The sequence below is a fragment of the Rousettus aegyptiacus genome, unplaced genomic scaffold (assembly GCF_014176215.1).
Source record: "Rousettus aegyptiacus isolate mRouAeg1 unplaced genomic scaffold, mRouAeg1.p scaffold_m13_p_1, whole genome shotgun sequence".
NCBI lineage: Eukaryota > Metazoa > Chordata > Mammalia > Chiroptera > Pteropodidae > Rousettus > Rousettus aegyptiacus.
In genome coordinates, this window is record NW_023416284.1 from 12,572,790 (window position 1) to 12,586,418 (window position 13,629).

General features: G+C 32.4%; 1 protein-coding gene across 36 annotated transcripts in view; it reads right to left on the bottom strand.

Moving 5' to 3' along the window:
- The window catches only part of EIF4G3 (eukaryotic translation initiation factor 4 gamma 3), a 267,806-nt gene that overhangs the window by 188,044 nt on the left and 66,133 nt on the right, over positions 1-13,629 (bottom strand). The gene's annotated exons all lie outside the window — the stretch shown is intronic.

A 13,629-nucleotide genomic window follows, 5' to 3' on the forward strand; every position in this document is an offset into this window, starting at 1 on the left:
ACAGCTCTGTAAAATTAACAACAGTCAAAAGTTCTTTGGGATCTGTAAAGAAATTAAATACCATTCTATTGAATATTCAGCATTTTCTACAGCAATTAAGCAACTACAGAATGATACAAATGGACGAAGATGCGAATCCTTCACAAGCTCTTGCCCACGGGATTTCCGACAGCCAGATCGTGCTTGTAGAAGATAAAAAGGAAATTGTATGAAGTAGAAGTTAAATGTTTCCATGCTTATCACAGCTGAGGAAAAAAATGACCTCTCTATTCATGTCACCAACTTCACAAAAAGAAATCTCCGTCTTGAAATAATAATGTTCTTTAGGTTTCTTTTTTCTTAAAATAATTACAACTCCATTTACTATTTACTTATGACAGTCCAATTCCCTCTAACTCATTTTATTTTAAAGTGGTCTCTATCAGTTGTTTTGTTTTTAACAACATATATATATATATATATATATATATATATATGTATATATATATATATAAAACACTTTGTAAAATGGCCGTGAAAGGAATATCCCAGAATTTAACGAAAAACATTTTCAAAGTTCTCTAACATTAAAGGACTTGATTATTGTTTCTACTATTTCCTTATCTGAAAAATTCAAAAGCCATTTATAGCTGACATTTAGCAGAATACCATTTATATCTTTAAGGTTAATCCTTCTTTTGAAAGAGCAAAATCAAGTAAATATCTATTAAATAATATTTTAATTAGGTATGTAATTTAACATTTAACCAGCAAATCCACATTAAATATTAACAAGGAATACTAACTTTCATAAATGTCATTACTTAGTAGATACTCAGATATGCAGGAAAAAAGACCCAGAATTTTTAACAAGGATTATATGCTAAAAAATATACAAATACACAACTAACTGCTAAAAGAAAGTACTGCAAGGGGAATGGTAGATAAAATCTTAATAAGGTACCTGTCCATCTAACACACACCATATAAAGTAACAATAGGGTTATTTCTCTAAACTGAGAATCAAGACAGAGCAGCCAGCATAAAAACTCCTTGCAAGGGGAAACTTGGGTCTAGACTAGAGCAAGGAATCTTATCAGTTGAGAGTGCGTTAGCAAAGTTCAAAGGATCCTGAACTCTCTTAAAACTATAGTTATCTGTATGTATGTTCATTATTTTGCAAAGTATATCCATAGCTTTCATCTGATGATCAAGAGTCCTAATCTCAAAAAATTTAGTACTGCTTTTTACCTTATTTGTGAGAGTTCAACAAAAAAGCAAGCAGCTTCCCACACAGTAAAATGTAGTAGTACTTCACATGAGCTGTCAAGTCACATAAACCTGTATTCAAATTATATAACTTCTCTGAGCCCCATTTCCTTATTGGTAAGTGAAGAATGTCACAAGGATTCAACAATATAATGCATGTACAACACGTAGTACAGTGCCTGGAACACAGTAATCAGTCAATAAATGTTAAAAGATACACCTGAGTTTAAACCAGGCCTCTACGCATAACTAGCTAGACCTTTGGGGCAAGTATTTCATCTCTGTCAGCTTTCTCAAATATTAAAGGGGATATAATTATACTTTTGTTATAAGGAATAAATAAGTTAATACATGCAAAATTCTTATAATAGTGCCTGGTGCATAGTGTTTATAGTAAGTGTTACTGATGACGAAGAAAACCGTTTTATCAATTTCCCCATGGTCAACTCTTCTAACCAAGTTCTGTCAATTTTTATATACATTATATGACTCATTACACTATGAAGCAGTATTCTCACCGTCCAGCTCAAAGGCTTTAAATGGAATATGTTCACTTATGCCCCATTCCACTAAGAGACAGCCCAAACTGCCTGCCCATTGGCATTTTACAGCTTCTCAGTTCATCCAGTCATCATCTTTCTCTGTTAAAACAGTCACAATCATGATCCATTCCTCCAAGTACTTCTGTCTAATGAGAATCCATGGAAACAATACCATAAATGCTGTTTACTACTTATTTACATATACCTGTTCTAATTTACATAGGCATCAACATATCCTCATTTTCCAGTATGTACTTAAAACAATGTCTTTTTATCTCACCTGGTAAAATGAGAACTCTCAAACACAAGGATCATAGAATCCACCATCATTTTCCCATATTATTTACACAAAATCTTTCATTTTTTTTTTTAAGCAAAGCAACCCCTGGTTGACCTCAGAGATTGTAAGGACCTTGTCAGCTTACAATCCCTTATTTTTTATTTTATTTTTTACACCTATGGCACTGGGTCTTCCTAGGTGGTCTCCCATCCAAGTATTAACCAGGCTTGACCCTGCTTAGCATCTGAGATCAGACAGAAACGAACTTGTTCAGGGTGGCATGGCTGTAGACCTAAACAAAATTTGCATACAGCTCTCATTCAATAAACATTTGCTGAATATCTCAATATCCTTAAAGCTCTGCAACATCTCCAATGTTTAAGCCCCAACAGCAAGCTCCAAGAGGCCAGAGGTTTCTTTGGTTTTATTTTTAATGCTATAGAAAAGTAACTTCAGACATGTTTTAAACTGTTACAACAGGTAAATCTATTATATATTTAAGAAAAAAAAGGCAATATAGAAAAAGACTGGATCTAATATATTTTATCAAAAAAAAAGTGGTAGCAGCATATAGATTCCATGCTGATTGTGAGATCTGTCTAAAGAAATGATATTAGTGTTGGGCACAGATAAGGCTTTTAAAAAGTAAAACTTTCAGAAGACGTTAGTAAAAGGTGAGCCCAGGAAGAATAAGGAAATGATGAAATATACTCAATCTTGGATCTTAAATATTTTTGTAAAATTCTATCCAAGATGATCTTTCAAAGTAATACGAGGTTTAGACTCAGCCAAGCATATGATCTAGCAATCCTACTTCTGGGTTTATATCCAAAAGAAATGAAAACAGGATTACTGAAAAGACACCCGCACTCCCATGTTTACTGCAGCATTATTCACAGTAGCCAAGGCATGGAAACAAGCTAAATGTCTATTAGCAGATGAATAAAGATGTGAGATGTGCATGCGCACGTGCACACACACAGAACATTATTCCACCATAAAAAAGGAAATACTGCCATTTGTGATGGACGTTTAGGGCACTGAGCTAAGTGCAATAAGTCAGAGAAAGACAAATAAGGTATGATATTACTTATACGTGAAATCTAAAGCAGCTGAACTTGTAGAAAGAGAGAATAAAATGGGTCGTTACCAGGGGCTGGGGAAGGGAACAGTTAGGGAGATATCACTCAAAGGGCACAAACCTGCAGTTAGAAGATGAATAAATTCTGGGAAATCTAATGTGTAGCACTGTGATCATAGTTAACGATACTGTATTAGACGCCTAAAAGTTGCTAAAAGACTAGATCTTAAATGTTCTCACCAAAAAAAGTATTACATGACATGATACAGGTGTTAGCTAACATGACAGTGGTAAACCATATTGCAATATATGTGTATCAAATCACCATGCTGTAAACCTTAAACTTATACAATTTTGCATGTCAATTACACCTCCATAAAAAAATAAAATAATTTAAACTACTAGATGAAAATAATAAAGTAATGCAAGGTTTAGACTCAACTGACTACTTTATATTGAAAATTTCATAAACCAAACATAAGACCACAACAGAAAATTGTAAGTCATAATTTATCATTGTGATTCCAATATTATTTTTAGATCTTCAGGGAAAATTTTAAGACCACTATAAAAAATCATTTGCATCTACTAACTGAAACCAGGATAATATTACTACCAATCCACATATCAGACCGCTACCACAAAGAGTGTGAGAAAAACAGACTTTGACACTTTTTGTTCTTAATTGCTCTTAAAGTAATATACAAATGTCTCTTCTGTTTCTTTGTTTGTTTGTTTTTAAGAGAGTAAAAGCAGTAGTGTTTACTTATGCTCTCGAATCCCATGGTACTCTTCAGTGGTAAAAGTACTAACAATCTGATACGCATTCTTCCAAACCTCTGTACATTTTCAAATGCAAAACTGTTATAAATAAAAGCAACCATACAATAATAATTATTCTATGACATATTTCCCCACCATTTATCAGTATATCAGAGATCTTCCCAAGTCAATACACATATCTACTTCATTCTTCTAAATGACTACATTCTATGGTACAGGTGTAGCTATTTACTTTTGAACTATTAATTTTAAAAGGTTTACTTCTTAATGAAAAGAACTGTCTTACCTATTATTTTGAGAGCCAAATAAGTATACACAAACATAAAATGAAAAACATATATTACTTCCTCTTTACTAAGTTTCAGAAATGTCAATTAACAATTTATATAAGTTAAAACAGCTCAAAATCTAGGAAGAGGGCAGTTTTAGAAAATCAATAGTAAATTTATATTCAATAAAGTTACTTGATAACACAAAATAATTCATAAATTATGAATAGGTGACTATTACATGCAGAGATGAATAACAGAGTAAATCTATTATTATAATGTCAAAAGAAATTTCAGAAAAACTTGAAAATCAGCTGGTATTTATCAATTGCCTAATAAATTCATTATACTCATTTCATTGTATTTGAGAGCAAGCAAACTTCGGCAACTACCACCAGTCCATATCACACCTTACAAGTCACAGAAGGTTCTTAAGTATAAATGATTGACTTTCAGTATTAGTTAATGAAATTCATTTCAGATATAAATAATAAGTTGAAAATTCACTTCAGTTTGATTTAGTGGCAAAAATAAATGATTGGTCTAATGTGGGAAACATGCTAACCCATATAATTCAATATAGTCCTGACATTGCACAGAAGGTTACAAAGATAATGACTATATCTGCTAATACTGTCTATAAAACTGGCATTTGAAAAGCACTTTGATCCATTTTCCAAATGCTACTTTCTCATGTAAGCTGAAGACAGAAAGAGGTAAATAATTTATAAGAATAAGGTGGAAATAATTTATAATTACAATAACCGCTGGATGACATTGATAAAATTACATTATTTTGACCAAAAAATTATATAGAATTATTAAAGATAAAGCAATGTCTAACAATATGGCAGTAACTGACTAAAAAGAAGAAATACAAAAAAAAAAATATTGAAAGCATTTAACACATGGATAATATGTCTTTTATCCTCTACTTTCCTTAGCTTTTCATGATGTACATTTATTAGTTTATTAAAGAGCTTACATTTTTATTTTAATAAAATTAGACATTTCCAAGATTATCTTGTATGATAAATATTTACAATAAATATGATTTTAAAAGCCACATTATTAAAATGAAAAACAAGCATTTATCTAGTAGCACCTTAAACTTGTTCAGATTTCATTCCAAATGAATAAAGGTAGTTAGTAGTTTCCTCATTTAGCTGTTGCTAAATACCTGAATGATGACTGCATACCAGGCTCCATCAGTTATAAATGAATTTGTCTTCATTTAATTTCATAATGATCTTTTGAGATGAGTGAAATAATTATCTCCAGTTTATTAATGAGAAAGGAAACAGGCTCAAAGAAGTTAAAGAACCTGCTCAATGACACACACAGTTGCTATGCTGAATCTATTTGGTCTGATTCTAGAGCCACTTCACCGCTTTTAACCATCATACATTCTGCCCCCATGTAAATGCAAATTCCAACTCATCCACTAATATAATAAATATCAATGTATTTTTATCATTTAAGTCTTATCATGTCATGCCTATACTTGAAATCCTTCAACAGCTCCTTCTGCATGTCATATAAAATCCAAATGCTTTATCAGACTCTTAAAAAAAAAAGTGGCATGATCTGGACTTTGTCACCCTCGAGAACTGTACTTTCCAATGTGCTGACTACAACTGTTATTTAAATTTAAATTAATGAAAACTAAATAAAATTTAAATTCAGCCCCTCAGTCACAGGCGTGTTTCTACTAAACAGCTCCGGTTCCATGCCTTCCGTCTTGTGCTGTCTCTGGGACGCTCGGCTCCCATAACGACAAGGGCTCCTGACACCTGAAAGCCCAGAGCCTCTGCAACATGGGTCTGGAAGGTCTGTGTACTTCCTCCCAATCCATGAAGACCTGAACCCTCTTCACGGCTCAGATATCATCTAAAATGCCACCTTCTCACACTTTCCATATCCCTAATTAGGAATTATTCTGTTATCAATTTTATATCCTGTTTCTCTCCTTCGAAGCACTTAACTATATTTATTATTTTTTTTTACTTTCATATCAATGTTTTTTTCTTCCAGAACCTAATATAGTACATAGTGGGTATTCAACAAATATAGGCTAAATAAATGAATGTTAACAATTTTAAGTAATCATAATAATTTTGTCTAACATTTAAGGAAAATCTAGATCAGGGTTTCTCAACAGTGGCACTGTTAACATTTCAGACTGGATCATTCTTTGTTGTGAGGCCGTCTGGTGCACTTTAGGTTGTGTAGCTGCATCTCTGGCCTCTAGCTATTAAATACCACTAACATTCTTCCCCCCACTCCCCGAGTCGTGACAACCAAAATTGTCACCAGATATTGACAAATGTGCTCCCCCAGAGGGATGAGGGAAAATCATCTCCAGTTGAGAACCACTGACCTACATGTGGTTCAATTCTCCAAATGATTGAAGAATCTTAGTTGAACATTAAATCAAGGTTCAAAATGGAGAAAATATGTAAACACCAACAAGCTGGATAACAGATAAAATAGACAAATTCCTAGAAACACAAAATCAACCAAGACTAAATCACAAAGAAATAGAAAATCTAAGCAGACCTATAACTAGTAAGGAGACGGACTCAGTAACCAAAAATCTCCCAAAAAAGAAATGCCCTGGACTTGAGGTCTTCACTGGTGAGTTCTACCAAACATGTAAAGAAGAACTAATACCAATCTTCTCAAACATTTCCAAAAACTGAAGAGAAGGAACTCTTTCTGACTCATTGTATGTGGCTAGCATTACTCAAATAGCAAGCCAGACAAAGACACTACAAGAAAACTATAAACCAGTATCTCCTATGAACAATGATGTAAAAATTCTCAACAAAATAACAGAACTCAGCAGCATATTAAAAGGATTATACACCATTACCAGGTTTATTCCTGAAATGCAAAGGTGGTTCAACATGTGAAAACTGATCAATGTAATATACCATTATCAACAGAATGAAGGAAAAAACTGGCGTGATCATTTCAATCAATGTAAAAAAAGCATTTCACAAATTTCAACACCCCTTCATGATTAAAAACAAACACTATACAAACAAAAAACACCACAAACTGAGAACAGAAAGAAACATCAACATAATAAAAGCTGTATATGGAAAAACCCACAGCAAATACCACTCAATGGTAAAACACTGAAAAATTTACCTCCGAGATCAGAAATAAGGCAAGGATGCCTACTTTCACTTTCTATTCAACATAGTAACGAAGTTATAGCCAGAGCAATTAGGCAAGAAAAAGAAATAAAAGACATCCATTATCTCTGCTTATGATATACTATTACAAGTAGAAAATCCTAAAGACTCCCCTACACACACACACACACACACACAACACACACACACACACACACCCCTGTTAGAACAATAACTGAATTCAGCAAAATAATGGAATATAAAGTCAAAGAGAAAAGTCACCTGAATTTCAATACAAGAACAATGAAAAATCTGAAAAGGAAATGGTAACAATTCCATTTACAATAGCATCAAAAAGAATAAAATACTTAGGAATTATGTTAAGCAAGAAGTGAAAGAACCGTACAATAAAAATTATGAAACTTGCCAAAAGAAATTAAACACGTAATAAATGAAAACACATCCCATGTTCACTACTAGTATTGTTAAGACGCCAATACTACCCAAAGTAATCTACAGATTCAATGCAAGCCCTATCAAAATCCCAATGATGTTTTTTACAGAAAAAGAAAAATCCATCCTAAAATTCACACGGAATTTCAAGGAACCCCAAATAGCCAAAACAATCTTGAAAAAGAAAAACAAAAAACAGACATGGAAGGGCTCGCACTTCCTGATTTCGAAAATTACTACAAAGCTACAGTAATCAGAACAGTGTGATACTGGCATAAAGAGACATATAAACAAATGAGACAGAATGGAAATCCCTGAAATAAATACTCATATTTGTGATCAAATGATATTCAACAAGGGTGCCAAGACCATTCAGTGGAGAAAGGACAAATGGTATAGGGAAAACTGGATGTCCACATGCAAAAGTGTAAAGCTGGACCTTACCTGACACTATTAACTCAAAATGAATTGAGGACCTAAATATAAGACCTAAATATAAATTGTTATCTTGCTTAAACCAATAAAACTCTTAGAAGAAAACATAAGACAAAAGCTTCATAATACTGGATTTGCCAATGATTTTCTTAGATATAACGTCAAAGGCACAGGTAACAAAAGAAAAAATAGACAACTTGTACTTCATAAAAATTTAAAAAAAAAAATTGTTTGAAAAGACATTATCAATAGAGTAGAAAGGCAACCCACAGAATGGGAGAAAGTATTTGCAAATCATATATCTGATAAGGGATTAATATCTAGAATATACAGAAAACTCCTAAAACTCAACAAAAACAAACAATTCAAAATGGGCAAAAGGACATGAATAGACATTTCGCCAAAGAAGATACCCAAATGGCCAAGAAGCACACAAAAAGATGCTCGACATCACTAATCAATACAGAAAAGCAAATCAAAACTACAATGAGACACCATACCTATTAGCAAGGCTACTGTCAAACAAACAAAAGAAAACAGGTGTTGGAGAGGACACGGAGAAATTCGAACACTTGTATACTGTTCCTTGAAATGTAAATGGTACAACTACTGTGGAAAACAGTATGGCAGTTTCTCAAAAGATTAAAAAGAAAATTATCATATGATCCAGCAACTCCACCTCCAGGTGCATAAAAAAAACTGAAAGCAGGGTTTCAAAGAAATATTTGTATGCCCATGTTCATAGCAGTATTATTCACAATAGCTAAAACATAGAACCAACCCAACTGTCCATCGACAGAGAAATGGATAAGCCAAATATTCCATGTACACACAGTGGAATATTATTCAACTTTAAAAAGGAAGAAAATTCTAATACATGCTGTATAACATAGATAACATTAAGGACATTATGCTAAGTGATATTAACCAGTCACGAAAATACTGTAAGATTCCACTTATGTCAGATACTTAGAGTAGTCAAAATCAGAGATATAAAGGTGGTTTCCAGGGACTGGAGGGGAGGGGCAAGCAAGGAGTTGTTATTTAATAGGCACAGAGTTTCAGCTGAATAAGATGAAAAGACTTCAGGAAATAGATTGTGATGATGGTTGCACAATGTGAACGTATTTAGTACCACTAACAGCACACTTCAAAATTATTTAAATGGTAAATTTTGTTATGAGTAGTTTACCGCAATAAAAAAAATATCTAAAATTGATTTTCATCTTCATTTTCATTTCAAATACAAAAATCTGGATTTTTAACTATGGTTAAATATCATTCAGCAATGCTATTTGGAGAAAAGTGACAATAATAATTTTAAAACTATAATCTTCTTACAACCAAAAATCCTCTTTGACACAGCCAGGAAAATTTCTTTCCTTTTCTGTACCTAATAACTCAAAAATATTAAACAGGAAAAAAGATGAAAAGGCTAAAAAGAAAGTCCTTAAAAATTCCTAATTTTTATGTTCCTACAACCTGGAAATGGGTATATAATTAACCTTTGCTAATTTTATAAATATGACATAATTATTTTATCAATGTTAAATAGTGTTTCATAGTCACTTAATCTGCTAATTTCCTATTCTGTGAACTGTGAAATAGCACTTTTCACCTAAAAAATCAGCAAAGATGTCTAAATATGGGAAGACCTGAAACTATCATGACATAATGAAATGGACATACTCCTATACTATTAAAAGCAATGTAAGTTGCCTTAAGAGACATGTCAAAAATATTAAGTAACTATAAAGTGTATTTTAACCTAGTAAAGTTGCTTTTGAGAATCATAGCCTAAGGACAGAACACTATTTTAAATAGAGAAAAAATATATACACACATACACAAATGAATATACATTTTATATATGTATGTATATATATCATATCATGGTTATTTAAAATAGAAAATAGAGGGAATCTTTAAACCAAACACTTTGTAAAAGTTTGTAAATTCACTGATTATGTAAATTATGGTTCACTTCATTGACATGCTACTTAAATAGTTAATGTTTATAAATGCTATGAAATAATATGGAAAATTATTCACAACACAATGTTGTATTAAAAAAAGAAAACTACCAAATTGTATAATAATTATGATTTACATTATGTTTAATGAAAATCAAACTCTACTGTCAGGAACAAAAATTAATATATGAAACACATGATTATGACAGCCCTAAATTTTAAGTTTAAATTTTTTCTTCCAGGAGCAAACTACTGATAAACATAACATGGGGTAAATCTCAAAATAATTAACCTGAGTGAGAAAAGTAAAAAAAAATCAGAACCTACTGCATGATTCCTTTTCCTATTATGAGTTTTACATAAAAGTCTAGAAAACATAAATGCATCCATAATGACAGAAAGCAGACCAATGTTGAGGAAAAGAAAGATTATAAAGAGAGATGAGGAAACTTTTTGGAGCAATGCATATATGTTAGTTTTCTTGATTGTGGTGAAAGTTTTCATAGGTAAATACATGTGTTAAAACCTACCAAATTATACACTTTAAATAGAACTTTAAATATATTTAAATCATAGGCACAATATGTACTGTACATCAATATACCATAATAAAGCTGTTTTCAAAATTAAAGCATAAATAAAGAAATCATCAGTTCTACTAGTGGCTTTACCACTGGGGGAAAAAACATTGCTATTCTATACTGGATTATAGGACAATTAAGTAGATTTATACCTGGCTGGACACCACTGCCTAAGGAGAACTGAGCAACTTATGCTAAAGTTTGTCTCTGTGCAGAGGTCTCCAATGACATGCTGACCTACTCAATATCTACCAGTGACTTGGAAAAAGACATAAAACATGATTTTCTAGTTAGATAACGTAGAGCTATAGGTTACAGAATCAAGACTTTATTATAAAGTATAAGCTGGTTAAAAAGGATCATGAAATACTATGGCATTAAAGAGCAATTTATCCAAATTAAATAATTTATTTATAGAAACTTTTCATAAGCGGTTAATAGGACAACTCTTCCAAGCTCTCAGTAAATAGACTGCTGCTTCTTGTAGTAAAGTCTTAATTCCAGAAAAACTTTTATTAAAGTTTACCTCTGTAATTACATTAAAAATACTGGCTTAATAGTCATAAAATCTAACTTTTCTAAATAAAATATGGAAGCCAAAAATATACAACGTGGTAAGATGTGTTTATTTTTCAGAAGCATACCAAAAGAGTTATCAATGAATGTATTTCAAATCAGCTCATGCCTCTTTAGTTTTACCATTTCCTCTCTACCATATAATATATACATCTGGCCTATACTAGAGTTTAAAAAATATTGGCTTTATTCTTTTTTTATTCCTATGACCAATCACTCTAATGTAATTATGGCTAATGAGGAATAACGACAAAAGTATGTCTCTCATCCTTGATAAAGGTTCCAAGGAGAAACTTATTATGAACTAGGATAAAATAAATAAATAAATAAATAAATAACCAGGATAAAACATGTAATATGAAGGCTTTATAAAAGCTGTATTCTACCTATGATACTCTGATTATCCACAGAGGCTCTATGGCTGACATAAGGGCATAAAGCCTGCATATCAGACATTAAAAAGTAAAATCTTTGATTGCATAATTTCTTAAGACTAGCCAGGAGTCTTTCTGAGAATTTAACCAAAAATAAAGTGACATATAGGCACCCTATGCTAAGCCAGGAGGTGAACTGAGGGGTTTGTCTTTATTTCACAACACAGAAATAACGATAATGGACCTAGACGCTAGAAGAATAATGATCAGGACGTAGTCTTGGGGCTAAGGAAAAGTGAGGAGAATGTCAAAGCACCTGGTCAACCACCTCCTACCTACTCAATTAACATGCTCAACAACACTGTAAAGGTGCAGCAGGGATTGAAAATACCAAGAATAGAAACAACTGATCAAAGAGTGAAGACTACCAAATTTTAAGGTAACTTTTTACTACCTAAAATCCCTTGTCCAGAATAGGAAATAAATATAACTAACACGGCACTTTTTAAATTGATTGAAGGACTACATACATGGCAGTAGCTTTTTAACAAGTAAAAGTTAAATTTAATCTCATTAAAAAATAAATTTAAAAACCTAGGCTCAAAACATTTCATTGAAACTGTGTAGCAGGCACTGTGTGCTGTCACTCACAGGATTTTGATGATCTCTTCTCCAAAGTATAAAGTTTACAAAGTTGCATGTCCTCATTTATGAGAAACTCTAATAACAATTTGACACTTTAACTCCACAATTGTATTTCTAGAAAGTTATCCTACAAAAGTAATCCAAAATACAGAAAAAGCTTAAATTCAAATAACTTATTTCTACTAGGAAAAATTAAAACCTAATGCTCAATTCATCAAAATGTTTACATGTATTAATTTTTCTCAGCAAAAACCCTGTTCCTCACCCAGTGTTTATCTCTATAAACAGTACCATGTCCACTCAGTTGCTCAATCCAAGGTTCATGGCATCATTCTATCACATCCCACATCCAAGCTTTCATCATATTCTACCGACCACTTCAAAGTATATAATAAATACTCTACTTGTCTTTTACTGCTACTGCCTTAGAGCAAGCCACCATAATCTTTTGCCTGTATTACTACAATTACCTCTTAGCTAAGGTCTCCTCGCTTCCACGTCACCACAACCACCTTCCCTTAATTAACACAGTCTACTTTCTCTATAGTAGCTATAGTAGCCTTTTAAAAGGAAATTCAGATCTACTGCTCTTAAATTTTCAATGGCTTTCCATAACATCTGGATTAAAATCCAAAATCTTTACCATGGTCTACCATGCCCCACATAATCTGAGGCTCTAGAGACGTCTCTGAATTCTATTTCCAACTTTTCTACACACCACACTGGCTTGCCTGCAGTTCTAAGACCACAGGAAGCACTGTTCTTCCTTGTATCAGAAATGCTCTTTCCCTAAAAATCTGCAAGGCTCCTTCCTCAATTCTTAGGTTTCTAATTTAATGCCACTTTTCAGCCAGAAATTCCCTGAGAGCCCTAACTAAAGTAGGATATCCAATCATCTTCTATTCCTTAATTCTGCCTCATTTTTATCAAGGCACTTTTTACTACCCAATCGTATACTGCATATGTATTCATTTACTGTCATTTCTATATCATAGAAAGATAAGTTCCACGTAGACTAAGCTCCTAACACCTAGAAAAATGCCTGACACATTAAAAACTTAAGAAATATTTGTCAACTGCTGAGTGAATATTAAATTCTTATTTTAAAAAAAAACTGTGTATAACCAATTATTATTTAAGAAATGTTTTAAAATTGAAGAAAACAATATCAAAAATTAAAACTCAGAGTCCCAAAAGATATCACAATATAAGGCCAGAGGTGAACATTTATGAGAAGAGGAAAAAG